General features: G+C 38.0%; 1 long non-coding RNA gene and 1 pseudogene across 1 annotated transcript in view; both read left to right on the forward strand.

Moving 5' to 3' along the window:
• LOC144297081 (uncharacterized) overlaps positions 1 to 23,642 on the forward strand; it is a 28,934-nt gene that overhangs the window by 258 nt on the left and 5,034 nt on the right. Inside the window, exon 2 of the long non-coding RNA XR_013364141.1 lies at positions 21,258 to 21,359. This is a non-coding gene — a long non-coding RNA (uncharacterized LOC144297081). The remainder of the gene's footprint in view (positions 1 to 21,257; positions 21,360 to 23,642) is intronic.
• Positions 3,072 to 3,216, forward strand: LOC144297761 (U2 spliceosomal RNA; annotated as a pseudogene).

Raw genomic sequence — 23,642 nt, forward strand, 5'->3', positions numbered from 1 at the left:
ATATTTCTGCAAGTTACTCATTACCCTGGTATATAATTCATCTGGATGTGGACACTTTAAATCAGTTTTGTAATTTAATGATAATTAAATAGTAATTAATAACATTTATTGAACAAAGCAGGTAAGACTGTTCTCAGCACTTTATAAATATTATCTAGCCTTATGAGATAGTTTGTTATAATCCCCGTTTTATAGATTGACTTTTCTGAGGATTGGAGAGGTAAAATAACTTACCCAAAATCACACAATTGTGGAAACATTTTTGAACCTACAGGTCTTTTTTGTCTAGAGCCTGAGTTTTCACCATATTTAAGGAGCCCTCGATGTTCTCTTCCATTTCCTTGCCTAAATTGGGTTTCAGTTCCCCCTTGCAATGATGTTATTGTAGAAGCCAAATCAAAATAAGACTAATTCTGCTTCCGTCTGCTATCTGATAACATTAAACCATCTTCCTATTCAATATTTGTTGATAATTTTCTCAATAGGAAGCAACTTCAAATATAAAATGATATAAGGTAAAATATTTTTAACAGCATTCAACAAAAAGCATGGAGAAATAATAAAAATTTAATACTCAATTAAAATGTCATTAATTTTCTTTACAGGAATTGAGACTAATCTGTGCTTTTGCCCTTAGAAAAAGCAATATGGACTTTCTCCATTACTGTGGAATCTTGGAAAATCCCCAAGGCTTCTTTCAGTTCTTGAATTCAATGACTGCAGTTTATTTATTCCTTTTGGGAAAAAAGTAATTCGATAGAACCCTGCCTGTATGACAAAGGACCCTGACTCACCAGAGGTTTCTAAGATCTGTGTGCCTTTGATGCTAGTCTCATTTCCTATCTCGTAGGCTGCTTATGAAATGTGTTCCCTTTCAGTGGGTGGGACCATTTTGTTGTGTTTGCCTTAATAGTCTGCTTGCTTCTGTGTACTTTCTACCTCTTGGTGAAAATTAGCACCCATTTATTGTTTTAGTTTAATCTTCTACTATAATTCTCCAGTTACTGCCTGCTTCAGCCACCCCAGTTAATATATAACATCACTGAGCCAGCAGGCTCAGAAATGTCCAAAGTTAAGAATGCTACAGAAGGAATATCTACATTAGGTGTGTGATTGGACTGGATGAGCTTTTAGGTCTGAGTTATCTAGGGAATGTCATAATTTCAACACCGAAGGTCCTAGATATCAGGGATTCCTCAGTCCCAGTCCCATGGTTAGTTGACCTTTCTAAGGTCCCTTAAATCCTAAGATTCTGCATCAGTGCTGTCCAATAGAATTTTCTGAAAGGATGGAAATATTCCATATCTAACACTATCCAATTCAATAGCCTCATGTGGCTACTGAGTACCTGAGATGTGAACAGTACAATCGAGGAACTGGAGTTTAAATTAACTTAGGTAGCCAGATATAACAAATGGCTACTATATGGGACAGCACTGCTCTAGGTAATGTCATGAAAGTGATCATTAGTGAGGTGCTTCTTGCAGTGGCCCTAAGGGAAGCTCACTAGATAAGGTTATCTAGGAATATTGATAAGACTTAACCTTTATCCCTTTCTCAAGGTCAAAAGATAGATTCAATGATGGCTTTTTGAGAAACCTGTGACTTAAGTTGTATATTTAGTCTGAGTTTCAGTAGGCAAGTAATCACATCCAAATAAAAGTACTCCAGTAATTAGTACTTGTGTTTTTACTGCTGAGACATATGTAGCTATCGATCTTAGATGTATGGAGAATTGAGCCCTTTCTGATGTAGTCTGATGGTTTTGTGAAGCTTAGGGACATTACACCACATTACATTCCAACTTGGAATGAGGGCTAATTTAAAATTTTCCTGAAAGAAACTCAGGGACCTGAAGTTTGCTTTATTATATTAAAGTGAGCAGTCAGCAGACAGAAAAACACAACATTACATCCTGAAGGAAAAGGAGAGTTTTCTTGAATTGCAGAATGTTGACACCACACATCTGTCTAACATCAAAGCTGTTGGTTATAAATCTTGCAGATAACTGATCATCCCAAATCCACAAAGGCAAAAGTTGAAAGAGAGGTTGAAACATCAGAAGAGGCAAAGAAACTCCACAGCCCCTGAAGGAGTTGAAGCCAGTTAGTGTGACATATATTTTAGGTTTCTGCAGGACTTGGCTGTCCATTTAAATGCTAATGTGCAACCCTGGCATATCCTAGGAATTAAAGAGCCAAAGCAGGCAGCAGCACTGGAAATCTCAGACCATTGTTGAATATTCAGTATCCATGTGCTAAAGAGCTCAGGTATACTTTTAAATGTCAGAGAACAAATCTCAGCTCTCATATGCTCTGCTATGAGTTTTTTTGGCAATGTGCCCCTTTTTAACAAAAGTATGAGTGCAGTTTTGAGTTATCAAGTGATTTTTATTCAGTTGATCTGAAAAGCAAAACTAGAGGTCGTTGCCTGCAATTTATATACATAGGGTATTAATTAAAAGGCAAATTCAAAAGTTCTTCCTGGTTAATCTTTTTAAAAACTCTTAAGGCTTTAAGAGCATCTTCAGCTTTAAGAACTGAAAACAGACATTTCAAGCAAATTTCAGGGTTCTTTTCTCATTTTCTGACTCTGTGTTTAATACTGTAGCACATCAAAGCCATATTAATATAATATCACTGAGCCAGTAATAAGCAGGAACTTTGAGAGGTATTAATAACATGTTATTGATTTTGGTGCCTTAGGAAAGGAAGAAACCATCCAAAGACTGAGTGAGCTTCCAGAAGGTCAATTATATAGCAAAATATACCTGCTGTATACATAACTGCTATAACCTGTAGAGAGTATGGGTTCTTAGTATTCTTCAAAAGTTATATACAGGTTATCTTTCACATGTCAGGCATTGGGCTAGGCACTGAGGATGTAATAATAATAGTAATAATGATAATAATACTCATATATTGAGTGCCCTGTGAATAGCACTATGTAAATGTTTTACATATGGTAATTTACTTAATCCTGTGAGAATGTAATCCAACCCAGAGGTTGTAAACACCCTTATGAGGTGAATATTTATGGATGGGGAAGCTGCAGCAGGAGATTATGTAACAATCGCTTCTCGGCCTTTTGGCTAAGATCAAGTGTAGGAGATTATGTAACATGGCCAAGTAATACAGTTTTTGATTATTGGAAATGGGATGCAAACCCATATAGTTTGATCTTGAAATCTACACTCTTAAAACCACTATACCTACTCCTTTAATTCTTAATGTTACATTCCAGTAACATTTTGACCAATCTTCTATTCCAAATTTCTTTAGGTGTTTGGCTTTTTAAAAAATAAAATATTGGCTCTCACTAGATGATAAATGCCTTAAGGTTTTCCCTAGCATGGAGAATTGCCCATATTTGATGTTCTATAAATGTTTGTGGTGCAGTCAGTATACAGTAAGAAGGAAGGTTTTAGAACTAGGGAGAACCTAGATACCATTCCAGCTCAACCACTTCCTCAAAGCATCAAATCGTTTTCTTCATCTGTAAAATGGGAATAAGGTAGTTATTGTATGAATCAATTGAGATAATACTACAAAGTTTTTAGCACAGTACTTTCCCTTCTTCAATCCCTTCCCTTCTTCAATTACTTTATTTACTCACTCAATACATTTTTTATTAAAGTATCTGCCTAGGTACCAGGCTGTGATACAGACAAAGCAAGTAATGAGTTTCTACTCCTGACCCAATTTCTTCTCTAGAAATTCTGGTTACTGGAGTGTGGACTCTGGACTAGCAGCAGCAGCAGCATTGCTTGGTGTGATGGTTAATTTCATGTATTAACTTTGCTGGGCCCTGGGGTACCTAGACCTTTAGTCAAACATTATGCTATGTCTGTGAGGACGTTTCTGGATGAGATTAACATTTGAATTGGTAGATTGAGTAACGCAGATTGCCCCCCTAATGTGGGTGAACCTCATCTAATCAATGGAAGACCTGAATAGAAGAAAAATGCTGAGTCAGGGGGGAATTCCTGTCTGTCTGCATGAGATGGGATATACCTTGTTTCTTGCCTTTGGACTTGCCCTAAAAAATTGGTTCTTCTTGGGTCTCAAGCCTGCCAGCCTTCAGACTAGAATTTATACCTTTAGCTTTCTTAGTTCTTAAGCCTTCAGATTGAGACTGAAACTTGAGTTTCCAGCTTACTGACTGCAGCTCTTGGGACTTCCTAGCCTCAATAACCACATGAGCTAGTTTCTTTAAATCAATCAGTCAATCCTGTTGGTTCTCTTTCTTTGGAACCTGCTGACTAATACACTTGGGAATTCCATTCAGGCTCTACTGTGAGAGTGGGGCCTATCAATTTGTGTTTTCCCAAGCCTTCCAGGTGATTCTTACATGCACTAATGCTTAAGAACTACTATATTTAAGACACACACCTTTGATTGACCAGGCTGATGAGGAGGGCAGCATTTTAATACCAGCAAAGTTAAACTCCAGAGTTATGACTTATTTTCAGATATCACAATTGAATGTCACTTCTCTGAACTAGCCCATTTTGACAGAATGCCTTTCCTTCAGTAACAACCAGGAGGTCCTTGTTGTCCAATTTCTTAATAAGCTTAGTGCATAGAAATATAAGTGTAAATATTCTAGATATTTGTTGTTGATGTTGCTCAATATAGATATACTCTAAAGACTAGCTGAAACAGCTAAGAAAGCTCCCTGAAACCCTTAGAGGATTCTAATTGCTTATACTTTTAGTGTGGGATGGACCTTATCTAAGGCAAGCAAGCTGCAGGGCAACAAAACATTTAACACTATGGAGTGTTCAGCAGAGCCTGCTGCACTTGCATGGTGCTCCCTCCCCAGGCACTGTGATCTGTATTATTCCTTCCCAATGATTAAACATGCAACTCTGCTTTCAGACTCTTCAAGGGCAATCAGAGGAGCTACAGGAATTCACATTCTGCTGTTCTATTACCAAAACACTTAGACTGTCCTCAGGGCTGTTCCGTGTTCCTGGGAACTATTGGTGGTGCATGTTTGCCATTTCCATAGTAAGAGTTAGTAATGAAAGTTGCTTTTTTTCTCCTCAAGGAACATCATCTGGAAAGAGTTTCATTTCTTTCCTCACAGCAGGGGTACTTGAACAGATGACAGACCATTTGTGTCAAGCACATTGTACTAGTACATGGTCCATGTGTGGTGTTTCGTAGAGGTAAGACAACTCTTCAGCCAAATAGCACATTCTGAAATTCTTTGCAGACAGAGCAGCAATCAATTTTTTAGTAAATATATACAAGAAATGGATTATAATATGTTATGGGTTATTATTCAGATAGTCTAACCTTCATTTGTCATCAACCACAAATATTCATTGAGAGCTTTTATGTAGAAGCCAATGTCCAATGGCATGATAGAGAGTCATAAATACAAAAACCCTAAATCATCATCATTACCACCAAATATATGTTGAGTGCCTACTGTGCACAAGTCAGTATCTTAGGCAATCATGCATAGACACCTATAAATTGAAAGGCCATTTGCTGAGCACCTTTACATATGGAGTACCTTTATTAAGGTGCTTTATATATATTTTAGTCATTAAATCCTCTCAACATCAATATGAAGCAGTCATTATTATCACCATTTTATAGATGAGAAAGTGACATAGGGAGATGTTAAATAAGTTGCTCAAAATGACTTATTTTGTGAAATGGAAAAACCAGATCTTAAATCTATATCTTTCTGAATCTGAATATTCTAAGTTTTTTTTCTGTGCTTCCAGAAATTTTTGTCTAAATGGTCAGAACCCATACAGAAAACAAACAAAAACCCTCTACAACAATGCAAATCTGCAAATGCAAAGTGTCAGGTGAAGGAAATAAATAATATAATAAGTGCCAAAAAACATATAGGTATGGATATTGTTCTACCAAGGTCCAGCCAATAAATCAGAAACCATACCATTTTAACAAAGAGATTGACCAAATGGTGATTGGAGAACTGACAAGGCAAAAGGGAACCCAGAGGTAACTGTATGAAACAGCCCCCAGTCCTACATGGTGGAAACAAAAACAAGAAGTTGGAAGTATCAAATTTAAAAGCTCCGAGGAAGGGTCCCTGCGCTATTGAGCCAGACCTCTAAGAAGGGAGCACTAACTGGCTGGTAATTCTGAAAGGGATTGTTAAAGCTGTTCCTGGGAAGGTGAAGGGGAACAAATCTGAAAGCTGCAACCAATTGCCACTGGAATACCTACTGCAGATGAAAAAAAAAGTGCTGGGGAGCTGCCCAAAGGAATAGGAAGCAGCCAGGATGTATGGAAGAAACAAAGCAAGTACCCACCTCTCCCTTCAGCCTCACAGTCAGCCTCTTTCTCACCGGCAGAGCCTGGCATGGACGCAGCTAGCAAAGGGGAAATGCTTGTTCCTGAAATCCTCATTGCTTCTAACCAAGTATACCCAAGAGTGCATAGACCACACGATAGCTTACCTATGCATTGATTTGTTCATAAAACTGAAGAGAGGCCCCAAGTATGTATAGTTCAGTTTCATTTAAACCCTCTTCTCTGTTTGGTGCAACTCCACTCATGCTCTTGGCTCTTTTCAGTCTTGTGGATTAAATAAGGTAACACTTGCCAGGTTGCCCATTGGATAGGTGTACATTTTTCAGGTTTTCCACCACAATTTAGCAACTAGTACATGAGGCTACTGACTTAACTCCTTTTTAATTTTGCACATGGCTCCTGATACATTGTCCCCTCTATTAGCATAGGTATTATTACCTTTTCTTCTGATTTTCTTCTTTTTACCAATGGAAGCCTGCCTCTGTTTTATATTTTCTTTTTTTTTATATTATCATCTTCTGACCAAAACTGGTTATCATTTTTATCCCAAGTTGTAGATGAAATTCCTGGGGTGTGGAGTTTCAGAGGAAAGGATAATTAGAACAAAAAGAATCCTCAAGTAAAGTAAATCATTGGTTCTCTAGACTTCAGACCAGTGCTAGTTTATGATGAAGTTTTCTCTAGTGAAAAATAAAGACAATATTAAGAACTAAGAGAGGCAACAAGGTGTGATGGTTATGGGTAAGGGCTGTGGAGCCACTTGACCTGGTTTGAATTCTTGTTCTGTAATCTTTGGGAAGTTACTTAACCTTTCTGTAACTCAATTTTCTCACCTATGTAGTGGCTGTTATAAAAATAGCTGTCCCATGGGCAATTATAAGGATTTCATTAGTTATTACATTTAAGCACATAAAACAGTAAGCATTTGATAAATGCTAATAATGTTATTTGTGGACAGTTTAACTATACTAATGGTTCTTTTTTGGGTAGAACTGCCTAATATAAAGAGATGACATTATTCCTACTTGTTTTTTTGATCTGAAAAAGTTCTTTCTTACATTAAATGGAGTTAACAGTAGATGCAATAAAATCTAAAGGTCCTAGAACACTGTTATAAAACACTCTTAAGATATATAAAGAAATGAACAAAAATCAAACAAGAATTTGTTCAGAGATTTTGAGTTTATAAAGTACGAATTTACCCTTTTAACATGGATAGACTGGCTGCCACCCACACACCAAACACCGAGATCATCCTAGAAATACCATGATGAGCAAGACAAACACAATTCCTATCCTTGGAGTGGTAGCAGTTTAATAGAGTTTTTCCACTTAACTTGTTTAATTTGTTCCTGGCAATCACCCTGAGGAAAGACATTATCCTCCTCTTCTTCCTCCTCCTCCTCATCATCACTATCTCCGTTTTTAAGAATAAACTGAAGTCTCATAAGGGGAAAAGTTCCCATTCCTTGCATTGCATAGCAGACAAAATTTGGGATCCTTTTCACTACTATATAATGATAGACTATGTATAGGCCTTGATGGAAATGTATCTCTGTTTTTGTAATGGAAGACCATGGGAATATGCTTAATAAGCTTGAATGAAGGTCAGCTTTTCTGGAACACATCTGGTCTGTGAAATAAGACAGTAGAGATTTGAAAGTTTTTCCCCAAAAAGAACAATTAGCTCAAGAATTTAACAATTGGGGCTCTAAACCTCTCATCCCATATTTGTTGAGTATGAAGGGTCTGAACTGTATCTTTAATGCCTTCTTTATGACCTTTTGCACCACTGTCCCTAAAAGGAGACTTTACTAGCTAGGATGCTGTATGGATCTCAAAGAAGAACAAAAAATACACATTGGTTCTCTTCTCACTCTATCCATTTACTTTTTCTCAATGTCATTACCTTTTGAACGATGTCACGAAGGGGTCATTTGATAACAATTTAACATGATAAAAATGTTAAGTCTCAAAAGAAAGAAATCCTGAAATGGTAGATAATGATGTGGTACATGCACTCTCTGCTTAAATCATAGCACATTGGTTTTCTGCTCTTAGTTCTAGCTTTGATTTATTAATATCTCATGAGTTATAGGTATAGTCATTGGAATGAGATGTTCATGTTCCAACCACACAAGTTTTTAAGGTAGAATGATAGGTTCTTTTCATATGTAAGCCTGTAAATCCCTACAATAGTTCCAGCAGGTAGATACCAGGCATATACAAGAGGAAACAAAAATTACTTTTAAAACTCTCTCCTTTCTTACATGCTTTCTTAAAAAAAAAAAAAGCAATATGGAAATATAATTAAATAAAAGATTTATAGGTAGGTAAATAAATCATCCAACTAAAAAGCACTGGAGCTAAGATTTGAACCCAGAGCTTTCTGGCACCAAAGTCTGGCACGCAAGTCTGCGTCCTGCAAAGGAAAACTCTTATACTAGCATTTCTCAAACTTTAAACAGCCTGACATCATATCCACAAGGTATTAATAATGTTATTCCTCTGAAGATATCCATTATCAAGTATGTGTAGGAAACAGTGAACACCCTTGATTCCTTTGGGGATTGACAGTATGTAGCAAATTAAGACTTTGAGAAGTACTGCAGAATAAGGAACAAAAAGGACTGTTTATTTGGGTTACACTAGCATTTGAGTCTCTGCTCCTTTCCTGGTTTAAACACTTAAAACACTTGCTGTAGGATAGAGAAAATGGGACTCTGCAATGCATCAGTCAAAACAATAAGAAAACAGGGACAACTGCTAGGCTTGGATAAAAGACTTCCCATAGAGCCAGGGTCATTGTCTGGGTCAAGATGATCTTCTGAAATCAAGAGGGCAGTGTTAATGATGATCTTTGGAACAGAATGTGTCACATAGGGAATGAAAAAGGTCCCTTGGAAAGAAAAGTGGTCTAAGTGGAAAGGACCCATTTAGCTGGAAGCACTGTGTAGTTACAGTATATTGAATGGACATGAAGAGGCTGCAACTTATTTTATTTTTTTAAGAGGTTTTATTTATTTATTCATGAGAGATACACAGAGAGAGGCAGAGACATAGGCAGAGAGAAAATCAGGCTCCCTGCAGGAAGCCTGATGCTGTACTACATCCCAGGACCTCAGGATCACAATGTGATCTGAAGTGCTCAAGGTGCCCCAGAGGCTGCAATTTAAAAGAGAATCATCACATTATAATTTTATATATAGTTATTGCTGGGTCCTTTCTCATTCTGCATACAGATCAAGGCCAACAAGAGAGACTAATTTTCCTAGGGTAAGCAAACATCTGTTTGTAGGATTTTCAGTCTAAAATTGGGAAAGTCATGGATAAACCTGTGAACCAGGTTAATTTACTTAAAAAATTATTTGCAAAGGTTGTTATTAATACTCAGGTACCACATCCATGTGATCTAAACACATTAAAAAAATTTATTTACTTGGGATGCCTCGGTTGCTCAGTGGTTGGGCATCTGCCTTTGACTCAGGGTGTGATCCCAGAGTCCCCGATTGAGTCCCACATCAGGCTTCCTGCATGGAGCCTGCTTCTCCCTCTGCCTGTGCCTCTACCTTTCTCTCTTTCTCTCTGATGAATAAATAATAAATAAATAATAAATAAATAAATAAATAATAAATAAATAATAAATAAATAAAATCTTTTAAAAATGTATTTAGTTTATCAAGGGGGTTCATTAAACAGATAATTAATGACATAGTTTTGATGTAGAATGAAACATTCTTGTATATTAGATGTTAATGGTATAATTTGGAATCTGTCAGGGATACATCAAGTTTTTATTCTTAGCAAATTAGAGCAGAGAGCAGTGTAATTAATCTGCTATTGTCCCCCTTAGTAATGTAGGCCTGGCCCAAGGAGACCTGTACCAATTCCAGGGCTAGCAGGACAGATCCACCTGGGAGGCAGAAAGCACCAAGTTTTAGGGTTGTAATGGCCTCTAGTAAGTGGTCAGCCATGGAAGTCCATGATGTGAGTTCATAGAGATTGACAGGCTCTATCCAGTTGGCCTATATAAGAATAGCAGAGACATGGCCTCTGAATTAGAATCGAGGCAAAGCTTCAAGTGTGGTAGAGCCAGCAAGGACAAAGGAAGGCCAGTTCTCAAAGTCAAGGCAAGTACAGGAGACTCCTGGGAACATCATAGAGAAGTAAAGGCAATATATGGGCCAGGAACAGAGCTTCACACCCTAATGTATGGCAGGCAGCAGGATGTTTACTAGCATAGTACAAGCCAACAGATTTCCCTCCAGGACATTTCATATTAAACTTTCCTGACTGTGAAGAGATCAAGGGCCCGAGGCTTGTAAATACTTCCGGTCCAAAAAGGGCAAGACTGAACATGTAGATGGAAGATCATTAGAACCAGCCAAGGAAAGACAAAGAGGAAATGGGGCCTACTAATTGCTAGTTTCAGCAATTGTTCAGTTCCTGAGGACTTCGTAGTTCTGGGAATCAATAAGTAGAGAAACCAACTTTGAAGTCATGGTCATCTTCTAACTTCTCAGTATCATGAGAAATGTATAGGGAAGACCCATAAGTAATGTGTTTGCGTTCTTCATCCTCTTTAGCATCCCACCTGAGCTCTTCTGGAGAACAGATGCTTGCTGTGGATGGGATTCCTCATGGGACAGGACATGGAGAATGTGGGACTGGGGCATAGAGCTCCATGCCATCTTATGTAAGGGCAGATATTAAGTGGTTCATTTCTTCCTAAGGAAGGAAGAAACAGAGGGACTTGGCAAAGCGGTTATCCTCATTTTTTATCATGTAGGACCTTTTTACAAAGAAGATAGCAATCTATTTATTTTCTAGTTAAAAAAATGGAAGAGTTACTTTCTGAAATTTCAGTGTTAGAGTTCACGGTCCTGCATATCTTCTGAACCTACATAAAAATGTCTGATTTAAAGTTGGCTGTTGTTGACTTACGATGCTGAAAATCATGCCACCACACTCTAAAACCTTGCAAAGTGAGAGCTCTTGTAAAGTTTCTTTTAAAATACTTTTTTTTTTTTAACAAGGGCATCTTATAGAATGTTTCAAATGACTAGAGGGGAAATAAAGAGATTAGTCACTTTATAAGCACCAATTAATGTGACTCTTTATGCTATTAGTGTCTTACTGGACTATCAATTTTTAAAAGGAAATAAAAGTTTCTAGGATTTACATTGCCATGTTTCAGCTAATGACTGTTTATTATTCCCTGGCTTAACTACTTGCTGATTTACATCCTTAAAGTCCTTAAAAATATTTCCTTTATTTGAAAATCCAGTTTCAGATTTAATACTCTGAGGTTACTAGTTCCTCTGAAAAGGAAGACCTAGAAACAAAAAATAATATACTTTTCTGAAAACAACTGCAGATTTAGTTCTAAGTGTAATTTCTTTGGGTAGCAACTTCCTTCAGATCTCCTTGTGCCGTCTAAGCTTACTCTGTTACTCAAACATTTCCCAGTGAACTCACTTTTTACTACTCCTTTCAGTATGGATAATCCTAGGGTTTTGCAGTCTTTTTTTGCTCTCTTCACATACGTTCTCTGAACCATCTCCTCATTACTTCAACTGACATCTCTAAACTTATGACACTAAATTTATAGCTCTACCCAAACACTCTCTAAAGCTCTAACTGTCTTATTAACACTTCCTTAAGAAATTTCTTAAGCATCTCAAAATTAACATGTCTAAAACTGACCCGCTCATCATGTTTCTCCTTTATTCTCTATATCAGGAAGTGCCATTACCACTATCAGTTGGCCAAGCCTGAAATTTGTGAATTGTCTTAGCCTTTACCCTCCACAACAAGTATTTCTCACAGTCCACAGTGAAGGTCCTAACAAATCCCCCCCTGCCAGGTGTGGCTCCTGATCCTACATCTCACACTGGGTGATACCATTAAACTTTTTTGTAGCACTAAAGCTGAATGAAGGTCTGAAATGAAGGGAGATGTGAACCCTCTGGGTCATGCTATCTTAGGAGCCAAATCAAGCCCCCAGCTCTCTCTCTCTCTCATCCTGTTGTGATCCATGAGGCTAAATAGAAGACTGCACTCAGAGTTATTTCTTCTAACTGAAAATGTGTTTCTTAATCAAGATTTTGAGTCCTCCAAAAGTGCTTCAGGATATCATTCAGTACACATCCAGAATGTATGAACCAAGTTTAGGTTCACGTTGGGATATCAATCTTCTATATAGACAAATGACATGTAAAGCTTGAGGCTTTAGCATTTCCTGAATGTCTTTGCTTGCCAGATTCGGGGCTATAATTTGTGAAGCTAGTTGAAAACCACTGTTCAGGGGCACCTGGGTGTCTCAGTGGTTGAACGTCTGCCTTTGGCTTAGGTCGTGATCCTGGGGTCCTGGGATCAAGTCTTGTGGTAGGCTCCCCACAGGGAGCCTGCTTCTCCCTCTGCCTATGTCTCCGCCTCTCTCTCTCTCTCTCTCTGTCTCTCATGAATAAATAAATAAAATCTCGGGAAAAAAAAAGAAAACCACTGTTCACTTGTCAAATAACAGCCGTTATTTGATGCTCTCATAACATTTTGAAAAGTGCTTTGGTATTTACATAAAGCAGTTGAAAGAGACTCTTTTCCCATAATCCCTAGAAATAAGACTCTTTCCTAAACAAATATGCTGTTTGAGATACGGTTCTTTTGTGTCCTCTATCCACTAGAAAAGAGGACTATGAGCACCTAATTTTGTGTAATATGGTTTTGAGGCCACAAGCAATGACTTGTCTCCATGGCCCTGCTGAACAAGGGCTGAGTCACCTGCCGAGTCAGGAAATGAGAGAACATCAATTGTACATATCATCCGGTGATCTCACTTGAGTCATTGCTGAGTTTCAACCAATTTCCAAGGCATTTTTTCTTCCCAATGACCATCCTAAGTATTACCTTGCTATCATGAAACAAAGACCTGACAATTTTTGTGGAATTTTTGTATGGAAGTTAATCTAAGTTTTACAGAAATTTGTGCCTCATTTGAGAAAAAGGGTCTACTTTTTGTACTAATATGTATTGTCTTCAATGCCCAGCCATTTCACAGCTATATAGAGAAATATTTGACTTATCATATTTTCTAATTCAATTATTGGAAAACTAAGGATACAAATGACTTAAATTTGGCCTTCCTCTGATAATCCACTTGAATCATAATCCTTTGAAACACAGGCCATTCTTTTTTTCCTCCCTGCTCCTTGTATCAAGTTTAGTAAACAATCTCATCATTTTTCCCTACATTCCACTACTTATTTTTTTTTTCTTTTTCAACCTGAGAGTACTGTGATGGTGTTGATGATCCAGAAAGACTAACCTAGTATCTGAGCTGAGGGTAGATGGGAGAAGAGACTGGATAAGGGAACGAGACTGGGGGAAGAATAAGCTGAGTCTCTGGCTCAGAAGGCCTGAGGGGCCATGTCAGTAGGACCAGGTATGAGAGGAGCCAGGATAGATAGCTTGGCTCTGGCACAGGTGTGGCTTATGGAGATGCACAGAAGTAGAGACTGAGGAGGGAGCTGCTGAGGGTGAGATGCTGTAGGGCATCCAGGGAAAGTGTCCCAGAAACTGTTGTCCTACAGGGTCTGGTGTTCTGTGAAGGATCTTAGTTTTTATTCCTTAAAATAGAACTGAGCTTCCTCATGAGCCCCTAAGCACTGGGAAAGCTAGACAAGATGTAAATTTCACCTCTTTTCTTGCTGGTTTAAATTATTCAACCCTTCTGGGTCAATGCTCCGTCTAATTTATGTTTTATCTTATTATTTTCCTTTTCTCTGAAGTCCATAGCGTCTGTCCACACCCTCCATCTCTGCCTCTATTGGTCACTTTTCATCTCCATATTTTTGAGCAGAGGGAAGGCTTATACGGCCATGGAATAGAGAGCAAGGAGAGGGACTATGCCAGGTGAGTCTGGAGATGTCACAGGGGCCGGAGCATAAGAGCCTGGTGGGCCATGTTGAGAATTTTGGTCCTTATTCTAAAAGCAGTGTGAAGCCTTTTAAGGGTCTTAAAAGAGTGAAACAACACTTGATTTTTTTTTAAATAAAAGACAAAGTGCAAAGAATGGAATTGAGTGAGGCAGAAACAGATATGAGGGAGCAGTTAAGAGGCCAAGGCAATAGTCAGGGCTAGAGTATGAGAGTAGTCTGGACGAGCATGGTGACAGTAAAGGTGGGAGAAGGGTTAGAAGAAGTAGGCAGAGTTTAGTGATTGTTTAGGTGGGGTTTGTGAGAAAGAAAGAGGGACCTAGGATGATTCAAAGGTTCCTGTAATTAGCAACAGAAGTGCTGGTGGCGGGATCCCTGGGTGGCGCAGCGGTTTGGCGCCTGCCTTTGGCCCAGGGCGCGATCCTGGAGACCCGGGATCGAATCCCACGTCAGGCTCCCGGTGCATGGAGCCTGCTTCTCCCTCTGCCTATGTCTCTGCCTCTCTCTCTCTCTCTCTCTGTGACTATCATAAATAAATAAAATTAAAAAAAAAAAAAAAAAAAAGAAGTGCTGGTGGCATCATTGCCTGAGACAGAGAACACAAGAAAAGAGCAGGTTTCATGGGAGTGGGCATGAGGGCTACCTTAGATTTCCTCACCTGCTGACTCCCTGACATCTGCCTGGTGAATTCTAACTGCAGGGGCTATATAGATGGGTAAGTGTTGCCATAGGAGATAACTCAGTAACTGGCTACACTATACATACATATTATCCAACTTCAGCTGGGCCTCCAGCTCTTTGCAATGATTTTTTTACCAATTTCAAGGTAAATCCTTTTCTGTTCCTCATATTGAATTTTAAAAACATTTTCTTTCCGTCTTCTAGGCCTATATTTCTTCCTTGGTTTCAGCAAACTACCTTGCCTCTTAATTTACTTAAAAATATAGAGGCCAAACAATGTGATTTCCCTCAAGTTCTCTCACCTCCACTTCAAAATGTCTCTGAATCTTAAGTCATTCTCTTTTATTTCTTTTCTCAATGGGAGGAGTGTCTCTATCACCTCATTCTACTTTTTCTGGAACATTTTTAAAAAATATTTTATTTATTTATTTATTTATTTATTTATTTATTTATTTGAGAGAGAGAGAGAGAGAGAGAAAGCAGGAGCAGGGGAGGGGCAGAGGGAGAGGGAGACGCAGACTCCCTGCTGAGCAGGAAGCCTGATGTGGAGGCTCAATCCCAGGACCCTGGGATCATGACCTGAGCTGAAGGCAGATGTTTAACCCACTGACTGAGCCTACCAGATGCTCCTGGAACATTGTTTCATAGACTAACCCCAATTTGGTGTACGAGAAAATATTTTTTTCCAAGTCCATTATTTATATTCCCAATGCAGACAATTTGTAAAATACAGAAGGGAACTAAAATGAATATAAAAATCACCTACAATCTCATATTCAGAGTGAACCATTTTTTATTTCTAATTTAAAAAAAATTCTCTTTCTACTGTTCTCTTCCCTTCACCTGGAAACGTGTTGAAGTCTTCTCTTGAGCCCTAACCCTAACTATTAGAAAAAAAATTCCTCTCAGTCTTGCTTCCCTTTCAAAAACTACTATGAAATATGTTTCATAGCCACCTACTCTTCAGTGCTATTGTGAGAGCTTTAAGATGCTTCTGAAGTGAAAAAGTTGTCTGAGGCTTGGGAGGCTGGGCCAAGATAATGTGCAAGATACAGATGGAAGTCATCTAATTATCTAAACCTATATCTATGTCTCCTGAACATGCCACTATTGCCTAACTACCCCAGCTGGTTCCTCTTGTATCTTGGATTTTGCCTCATGTCTGATTGTGTATTTCCCCAGCCAACCAACCTGCAGTGTCCTCATTCCCTTTATGCCCAAACCTATCCATTTCATGGCTTCATGTATCATTCTGTGTAGATGACTTTGAGTTGAGATCACTAACCAAGATCTCTCACTGAAAGTCAGAATAACATTTCCAACTGCCTTCTCATCACCTCAATATGAATATCACACCAGGAAACTCAATACATCCAAAACTAACACTATTATTTTATCTGCCAAACCTACTTCTCCTCTTGTGTTTTCATTTCAGTTAGTGGTATTATTATCTTTTATTCAGCCAAGAAAGACAATAAGGAGTCATCTTTGACTCTTTACTTTTCTGAATTCAACATCAAATTCTATTGACTTAATAGCATATTAATTATTTACTTCTATCAGGCACATGCTAAGTACATTAGGTGCATTTTCCCAATCTTTCACTATGTTCTGCCTCATTCTTATTTTACATGTAAGAAAACAGAAACTTGGATGTTTAGAGATCAGTGATAAAGTCAGTATATGAACTCAAGCCTGTTTATTTCCAAAGGTAACCAGTGTCTTGATGCCTTTTCTGTTTGCTCTCCTCTATTTCCACTGCTGTAGCCCAGCTCAGATCATCACAGTAGAAGCTTTGCTAGCCAATCCCCAATTAGTCAGATCACATCATTAATAACACCCTTCAAGTCTCTTACACACTCATCACTGGAAACTAGTAGGAGATTGCCTGGAACGTTGAATATTCCTGGTTCCATCAATTTAGTTGCATGTTTACCAAAAAAGAATTGTATTTTGTTCTTAAGCCAGACAGTTCAATTGTACTTTTTATTGTGTTACAATATTTAATGAAATACTGTTTAAACTAAGGAGATATGAGTATGGAAGAGAGCTCTTTCTATGAAAACTAAGCTGAATTTGTTGGAAAGACAAGACGAGAATAAGTGGCTGAAAATTTTATAATCCATATAAGTATGGAGAAGGTGAACCAAAAATGATTGGGGAAAACTCTCATGGAAACTTCTTTAAGATTCTACATTCCAATTGCCCTTTTGCTGCAATTTAAAGAAACAGAAACATGGGTGTGGTTCATGCAAGAAAAAGAATACAAAACTCCAATTAGCAAACCCATACTCAAAGAAGGGATCTTAACATTCTTGTATATAATTGCAAGATAAATGTACTCATATGTGTCTTAAGTTAGAATATAAATATCCAAGGTAAACATCTTGTTTTGAAAAAAAAAAAAAATCTTGTTTTGTTGTTGTTCTCTGATTTGATAAGTTTTGCAAATGACTGACCAAATTTGGTCCCTGATTTTACTGAATGAGAGACCTTCCACCTTATCTCTCATTATCTTCCAAACAGTAAAAGTACCTTTCCTTCGACCTAACCCCCATCTTTAGTCTAATTTCTCCATTCAGCCGACAAAAACGTTTTAAGAGGCAAGTAATTAGCAGAATTCCTTCTAAAACTCAGATCTAAGCCTCTCTCTCCTCTTCCCACAACAATTCAGTGATTTTCTCTTGCCTGCAGAATGAAGCTAAAAGTACTTAGCAGAACATTGAAGACATGTAATGATCTGACTTCCACTCACCTTTTCAGGTTCCACCTCTTAATATAGCACTCTTGTCAGTCACCTACATTCTGGCTATTGCCCAAACGCATGACACCATTCAGTATCCATTCAGAGAGAGCCTGAACTCTATATTTGTATCTCTCACAATTTTATTACATACTTATAAATAGTAGTCTATAGTGGGAAATATATTGTTTATAGAAATTATGTAATATAGAAAATGCTAAAGGTATCTGAATAAATTTTACTGAATGAATTTCAAGTTGTAAAGTCAAGAGTATTGTGCAACATATAGGCTGTGGATGGAGGCATAAACTTGTCTTTAATAATCAAAAGTTTAAATGTGTCTATTCTCATGATAATTTAGTAAAGTTTTAAAAGTCTGGATAAAAGTGATATTTTGACTGTCCTTATCCAGTTGTCCAATCAGGGAGAGTACCTATTTCCTAGGTGACAAATATCAGTGGACTACTGTGACATTACTGTCCTTGGTTGTCTGTTTCTCTCATTCACATTTTTCCCCTGGAAGTCTTATACCTGTGGACTGTCATAGATGCCACTACTGCATAGAACTCCTAAAATGTTCATCTCAGCCAGAGCACCTCAGTCACAGTCAATTCCATTCCTTTCTCTAATTGCTTTTGTGTATTTTCAACTCAGCAAAATACCATCCATCATATCAGAGTTTAAAATGGAACTTTCCTAGCAAACTCACTTTTTTCTGCCTTCTGAAACCACCCCCTCTGAGGTTTTATCCATAGCTCTTGGGGGTCTATTTTGTTTTTTGTTCTTTCTTGGGCCACAACAAATTGCCAATTATCTCTTCCCATAGTGACTGGATCATTAAGGGCTTTGAAAACTACGGAAATACTTGCCCCTTTATAGTCAAACTTCTTGAAATATTTGCTCATACTCATTGTAGTCACACTGTTATCTCCCATTCACTTTTCAACCCAGTGTAATCTGGCTTCTATTCCAAAACTTTTATTGTAGCTATTCTTATATAAAAGTAATGAATTACTGCATTGGTGTTAAATTTAATTGACATTGTCTCAGTTGTTAACCCAACCTCTTATAGACTTTGATATTTAGACCACTCATTCTACTTGAAATGAATTCTTTCTGCTTCTGTGATACCTCTCTATCTCTGACTGCTTTGTTGTGCTACTCTTTTTAGGGTTCTTTTTCTGCCCTTAAAAAAAAAAAGTGTTCATTCTTCAGAGTTCCAAATCTTCATGTCTTCTCCCTCTACGTACTTCTCTGAGCAATCTCATCAACTTCTCTGGCTTTATTTTTTTAAGGTTTTTAAAGATATTTATCTATTGATGAGAGACACACAGAGAGAGGCAGAGACATAAGCAGAAGGGAGAAGCAGGCTCCCCATGGGGAGCCTGATGTGAGACTCCTGGGATGGAACCTTACCCTAGGATCGTGCCCTGAGCAGAAGACAGATGCTCAACCACTGAGCCATGCAGGCAACCCAATTTCCCTGGCTTTAGTTACCACCTCTGCCCATGATCACCACTTTTGTGTCTCCAGCTCTGTTATTCACCTGAGCTCTCGAGATGTGCATATTAAACTGCCTCCAGATGTGTCCTCTTCAATATTGCAGAGGCATTTTGACTTTACCTTGCCCAACGCTATTTTACAAAAGCACAAAAATACTCTCTTATTTGCTTATCTTAGTGAATGGTGCCATTCAGTATCTATTTGCTCAAACTATCAATGTTAAAATATAGCTATCGATTTTAACTTCTTTTTTATTCCTTATTCTCCAATCAATATCAAAACTCTATCAACTTTGCTTTTGAACTAGTTCATAAATCCATCCACTTTTTCTATCCCTTCTGTACTGCATGGCTCAACCCAGGATGATATCTCCCATAGATATCTGCAACTGTCTTCTAAATGAGCTCCTTGCCTCCATGCTGGCTCCTCTCCAATGAGTTTTCCAGGCTGCAGCAAGCTTCCTCTTTCTAAACAGACAAATTTAATCACATTACTTCCCAACTTTCCTGTCAATGTATCCACACTACCCTCAGCATTAATTCTAATCTCTTTCACATGGTTTGAGGGCTCTTAGTGATCAATCCCAGTTGCCCTTCAAGTCCCGTCTTTGCCACTCTCTCACACTCTGTGGTGCTTCTTTAAATTCCCAAACTGCATCAATTCTCTACCTATGGACCTTGTCTATCCCATGAATCTGCTCCTCTCTCATCAGGCTATTCTCTCTCCTATGACTCCTGCTCCCTCCCCCTGCAATTCATTCATTCAACATACTTTTGAACACTCAGTATGCACTAGGCATTGCTCTAGGTTCTAAGACCACAGTAGGCAGCAAAATGGGTATGTGGTACTGAACTTATGAGGCTCAGGGACTACTGGATAGACAGATAAGCAAATTTGGGTCATTGCAGACCTTTGTGATGAGAAATGGACACTGTGAGTCTAAGGACCCAGATGAAGACATTTCATTCAGGCTAGGAATAGACGCTTCCTAGGGGCAGTGTTATTTGGAAGGTTAGACGTGAGATAGAGAAGTAGGAAGGTAAGAGGCCAGGGAGTTTAAGATAAACTTCAAAGTGTAAACTTCTTACCTTTTCTGCTTTTTCTTTTTTCTTCTCACTCTTCTTAACTCTTACCATCCACATCCAACTACCTCTATTCTTTAAAAACTCTTTGGTTAGTTCTTATGGTACTCCTTGAAGTAAACTATTATTTTCCATACTTGGTGGCATCCTTTTCCACAAAGCACTTCCAGGCCCTCCGCAAACCCGCCAGTTTCCTTTCTTCAACTCTCTCCTCCAGATGAAAGTGAAGAAACCTCATTCCATATAGTAGCCATAGCATTCCATCTCTTAGACAAAGCTAACAGCTAACTTGTAACTGACTAAGGTCAAGCCCAGATATTCTTCTTTTTATCCTTCTGCTATAATCTTTCCAATTGTCCATTCTTCCGTTCATATTTTCCAATAATCCACAATGTCAAATTGTTTATGAGAAATAGACAACCCATGATCTTCCTTCATTTTCTAAAATAATACAGCACAGGTCAAGCTTAAGAAGCCTTTCCTCATAGCTTTGAGATTCCTGTTGGACCTTAGGCTCACCAGAATAGGGTGATACTATTGTTTCTCTTGAGCTTTATTCTAGGCCATAGCAAGACCTTTAATATACAGTAAAAATGAACAATCAGTTAATACCATCCCACAGATCCTTCACTTCTTAAAGGGGCATATCATCTTAAAAAACTTTAGTTCCCTCAGGGCTTTTTATCTTACATAGTCCTCCCTTTCGGGCAGTGGTTCCCATTTTTATATGTTTTAGTAAGATGAGAAGTATCCTAGGATAAATTTTCAGGCACCTCCAACGTTCATCCTCCCATGGGGTAAAGAGGAGGGTGGCTTTACCCATGATTGGTCAGTGACTGAAGGGGACTCTGCCTTGCATCAGCAATGTCATTATTTCTTCACTCACTACAGTCTGAAGATTTGGCAGCAGTGCTGATGCTTATATATAGAAGGAAGCTAATTACTTCATTTCATTCTTTTGTTGGAACATTTTCCTACCCACTCGCAAATAATCTTCCCTTTCCTTTAACAGCTCCTCTCTAAAGAGACCAGCAATAGAACATTCATCAGAAGAATGACAGTTGGAGCACAGGAGGAGACAACAGAAGCCTGGGCCCAGGGGCCCAGGTTAGAGGTCACTGTCCAACAACTCCTAGGTAATTGGCCTTGTAGTGTCTCCAAAGGGAGTTCTTAACAGAAGCAGATGGAAACTTCCACTGAATTCCTTATATGTTTGAAATAGATAGGTAGATGATAGATAGATAGATAGATAGATAGATAGATAGATAGATAGATAGATAATAGATGATAGATGATAGATAGATGATAGATAGATAGATAGATAGATAGATAGATAGATAGATAGATAGATATGTGATTATTTCACCCATAAAGGCAGTCATAGGAATCCCTGGGTGGCTCAGCTGTTTAGCGCCTGCCTTTGGCCAAGGGCACTATCCTGGAGTCCCGGGATCGAGTCCCGCATCGGGCTCCCGGCATGGAGCCTGCTTCTCCCTCCTCTGTGTCTCTGCCTCTCTCTCTCTGTCTATCATAAATAAATAAATAAATCTTTAAAAAAAAAGGCAGTCATATTTCTATAACAGTGGCTTCATTAAGGCTTTCAATAGTCATTATTGGCCATTCTTTTGGGGACTCTATGAGCAATCATTTTCTTGGTCTGAAGCAAAAAAAGACTCAGGACACACAGTTACCTCTTTTAATTTTTGTTGTGGACAAAAAAAGACAACACCTGAGTACCTTAACGAGGGGCATGTTTGTGATAACACTGGAGACAGGGTACTATGTGCATCTATGAACTGTAAAATCTATGGCACTTTAATTAATTTTGATTTCACAGAGAATTTAATGAGTCAATAAAGACAAATCATGGAAATGACAGTACTTTTATCTACCATCTGGCAACTCTTGATAATACAAAATGGCTCAAGACTTCAATAAAGGCTCATCCATTCTAATAGAGAGATTCTATGCTTATTGTTCTTTAACATTTCTGGTATATTTGGAAATTTAAGAGCAGAGCTGCCATATATGGGATCTGATCAAAGGGGTGAGTCGGGGTGAATAGGGCCAAAATCCAGCTGGCGCTCTAGTCAACAAGCCCTACACCTTGGCTTCTTCTAGTTTATATGTATAGCCTAGTGAAAGCTCTGTTTATGAGGCTGGATAATAGAAAATTGTCAAAATTTAACTGAAACCATTAAAACAGTGGTATATATGTATATGCATACATGAAAAAAGTAGGTCATAAAATAGAATATATCACCCCATTTTTGTGAAATAAATAAATGTAAATATACAGAAATTCAAACACATTCTATCTATCTATCTATCTATCTATCTATCTATCTATTATCTATCTAATATCTAGGGAAAAAATTGGAAGAATACACCCCAAAATGTTGACTACAGTTATCTTCAGCTCGTAAGTTAGTTGTTTTTTATTTTTTTTATTTTTTGGAGTGACTTGGCTTTTTCCTTTCTCTGAGGAAAGAAGTGCATTAACTTCACTTTGTGTGTGTGTATGAGAAAGAGAGAGAGAGAGAGAGAGATGATTATTTTTTGTGTAATAAGAAAAAATTAAAACCCTAAATAGTGGATTGAGACTTAAACAATAACAACTAATAATAGTTACTTTAAAAATGACAAGTATTTGTGAACTGAAAACCTAAAATAGTGTTTAAAACCATCAGGGCAGTTAAAAATAAAATCTAAACAGTCTGAGGACAAAGTATTATTTACTGTTTGACTTGGCTAGTTTTTCAGCTGCAACAGCTACGGTTTTATGACAACCCTTTCATACACCAGAAATAGATGTTAAAGTGAATCATCAATTTAAAAATGTAATTATAGGATAATCCCACCTCTGATATTGATTATATTTAACAATCCCATTCAGAAGAGTAATATTATATTTCTTTTCTGTCAGTGATTTATTACTACAATGTTCAAAGAGATAGTATATAAAGGAATTATGCAATTAGGACTCTACATTAGTTTATTAGGAAAATGAAAAAAAGGAAGTATGTTTAGATGTGGCTTCCATTCCCTGACTTTTTCCTTTGGAGAATTACATTTGGTTAATCCTTGAGACAAGAGACTGAGGCTAATATTTATCAACATATATTAAATATTTATCAGACATTATACTGGTATATTTAACATTTACACCAATTTTCTTTTTCTTTTTTTTTAATTTTTATTTATTATTTATGATAGTCAGAGAGAGAGAGAGAGAGAGAGAGAGAGAGGCAGAGACATAGGCAGAAGGAGAAGCAGGCTCCATGCACCGGGAGCCTGACGTGGGATTCGATCCTGGGTCTCCAGGATCAGGCCCTGGGCCAAAGGCAGGCACTAAGCAGCTGTGCCACCCAGGGATCCCTACCAATTTTATAAGGCA

This window comes from Canis aureus, chromosome 25, assembly GCF_053574225.1.
Source record: "Canis aureus isolate CA01 chromosome 25, VMU_Caureus_v.1.0, whole genome shotgun sequence".
Lineage (NCBI taxonomy): Eukaryota > Metazoa > Chordata > Mammalia > Carnivora > Canidae > Canis > Canis aureus.